Raw genomic sequence first — 3,125 nt, 5'->3', positions numbered from 1 at the left:
GCTTTGGGGGGTGGGGAAAATGGGTTTTGTGAAAAAAAATCTAATTTTTCAACTATTTATAGGTTTTGGAAAAAACGGAAAAATGATTTTTTTGCGATTCCGATTTTTCCTGCGCGTTCCTCTGCGCATTCTAAGATAGGTTCTGGCGACAGAATTCCAGAACTCAAAATAGAATTCTTGGAATTAAACCAAAAGATCCAAAATCGGCATAAGTCGGTGTAAGTCGGTTTATCCCGAAAAACTACTTTTTGCAGTGATCGTCGGATGAGAAAACTTCCTTCTGAAGAAAGATTAGGAATGATGAGAGATGTAGGAGAACGCGGGTGGAATCTTCGTTTGAGTTTCCGGATAGAAAAAGTCTTCATCGTCTGTCGATCTTAGGTTTTCCGAACTATCAGGGATTCCGTTTCGGCAAACTTCCGAGAATTGGAATTTGACGTTCGTACATTCCAGGATTTCGCATCGAAATGGTTGTTTAAGGACGGAAAAGAGAAGTTCTAACATTTCTCTGAGGATTTTTGGAATTAGTTTCCATCGTGTCCTAAAGCGTAAATTAACTATTCACTAATACCTTCGACCTAGGATTAAGCGTATGTTAGTCGTGCTATAACTCTTTCGGTTTTTCGATACATTCTTGGACTTTTCCTGAACCTCTTTCCTTCCCAAATTTATCTTAATCAAATAACTTATTTATTTTATTCACTTATCCAAAACGTTAAAACTTGGGCCTTACATTACTACCCTCCAAAAAGAAAGTTTCGACCTCGAAACTTAAGGGTCAGTAAAAAGTTCTGGATACTGTTCCTTGATCTTTTCCTTCAGCTCCCACGTTGCATCACCGGTGTCCTTGTTCCAAATAACCTTCACTAACTCGATCTCTTTACCCCTCAACTGCTTTACCCTTGTGTCACCAATGCTGATTGGCGGTGTCTCGAAAGACAAGTTATCCTTCAACTCAATGTCATCCAGCTCGATGACGTGCATCGGATCAGCAATATACTTCCGCAGTTGTGACACATGGAATACATCGTGAACGTTTGATAGAAAAGGCGGTAGTGCGATCTGATAAGCTACCGGTCCTACACGACGAGTAATCTGATAAGGTCCAATGAACTTTGGCGTCAGCTTTCTTGACTTGATTGCTCGACCAACTCCTGTAGTCTGGGTAACTCGCAAAAACACATGATCCCCTTCTTCAAATTCCAGGGTTCTGCGCCTTTGATCTGCATAGCTCTTCTGTCTACTCTGAGAAGCCTTCATCTTTTCCCTGATCTGTTTAATCTTCTCAGTTGTCTGTTGCAGAAGTTCCGGTCCTACTAACAAATTCTCTCCATCTTGATACCAACATAAAGGTGTTCTACACTTGCGGCCATACAATGCCTCATACGGTGCCATACCTATGGTCGTATGAAAACTGTTGTTATATGTGAATTCAATCAGTGGCAATAGGGTGTCCCAACTGCCCTTATTGTCTAACACGCAAGCTCGTAGCAAATCCTCCAATGATTGGATAGTTCTCTCAGTTTGCCCATCAGTCTGTGGATGATAAGCAGAGCTTAATCTCAGCCTCGTTCCCAAAGCCTCATGAAGAGCTCCCCACAGATGTGAAGTAAACTTCGGGTCTCTATCGGAAACGATACTTGTTGGCACTCCATGAAGTCGCACAATCTCAGCTATATAAATCTCTGATAGCTTATCCACGTTGTACGTAGTTCTCACCGGTATGAAATGAGCCGACTTAGTCAGTCGATCCACGATTACCCAAATCGAGTCATATCCTCTTTGAGTTCTTGGTAATGCCACGACAAAATCCATCGATATGCTATCCCATTTCCATTGAGGTACATCCAAGCTTTGTAGCATACCCGCAGATTTCTGATGTTCCACCTTCGCCTTTTGACAGGTCAAACATGCAGCTACATATTCTGCCACTTGTCTTTTCATTCCTGGCCACCAAAAATTCACCTTCAAGTCCTGGTGCATCTTTTTCATTCCAGGGTGAATGCTCAGCTTACTTTTGTGACCTTCGTCCAATATCAACCTCCTTAGGTCAGGGTTGTTGGGTACGCAAACTCTACCCTTACACCGTAGGATATTGTCACTTCCTACCTTGAATTCCGGGTCCTTACCCTGAATTACCAAATTCCTTTTTCCGAGTAAAAATTCATCTTGTAACTGTTGGTCTCGGATTTCTTCCATCAATCCATTGGTAATCCTGATCATCCCGAACCTCAGTTCTCCCTCGGATAATCTTACGTCCAAACTCAAATCTCGGAATTGTTCCAGCAGTTGTAGCTCCTTCACCATCATTGACGAGATATGCATTTTCCTGCTCAATGCATCAGCAACAACATTAGCTTTTCCAGGATGGTATTGTAAGGTAAAATCGTAATCCTTGAGAAACTCCATCCAACGTCGTTGTCTCATGTTCAACTCCTTCTGGTCAAACAAGTACTTCAAGCTCTTGTGATCGCTAAATATGGTGAAATTGCATCCATATAAGTGATGTCTCCAGATCTTCAACGAAAACACAATGGCAGCAAGTTCTAAGTCATGAGTCGGATAGTTCTTCTCATGAGTCTTCAGTTGTCGTGAAGCATAAGCCACCACTTTCCGATGCTGCATCAGCACACATCCCAAACCTTGATGCGAAGCATCACAGTACACTTCATACGGTTCCTCTGGTTGCGGTAAGACGAGTACAGGTGACGTCGTCAAACGTTCCTTCATTGTCTGAAAACTAGTTTCGCACGCTTCGGTCCATGCAAAAGGTTGATCCTTTCTCGTGAGTTGAGTCAAGGGTCCAACGATCTTGGCGAAATTCTCAATGAAGAGACGATAGTATCCCGCCAAACCGACAAAACTCCTGATCTCAGTCACGGTCTTTGGCCGTTCCCATGACAACACCGTCTCTACCTTTGCTGGATCCACAGCTATACCTTCTTTAGAAATCACATGGCCCAAGAATTTTACCTCTTCGAGCCAAAATTCACCACTTAGAAGGGTTGGCGTACAACTTTGTCTCTCTCAACACTTGTAAAACCTGACGCAAGTGCCTTCATGATCTTCAGCGTTCTTTGAGTAGATCAGAATGTCGTCGATAAACACCACGACGAATCGATCCA

This window comes from Lotus japonicus, chromosome 3 (genome assembly GCF_012489685.1).
Source record: "Lotus japonicus ecotype B-129 chromosome 3, LjGifu_v1.2".
Classification (NCBI taxonomy): Eukaryota; Viridiplantae; Streptophyta; class Magnoliopsida; order Fabales; family Fabaceae; genus Lotus; species Lotus japonicus.
This window is presented reverse-complemented; position numbering follows the sequence as displayed.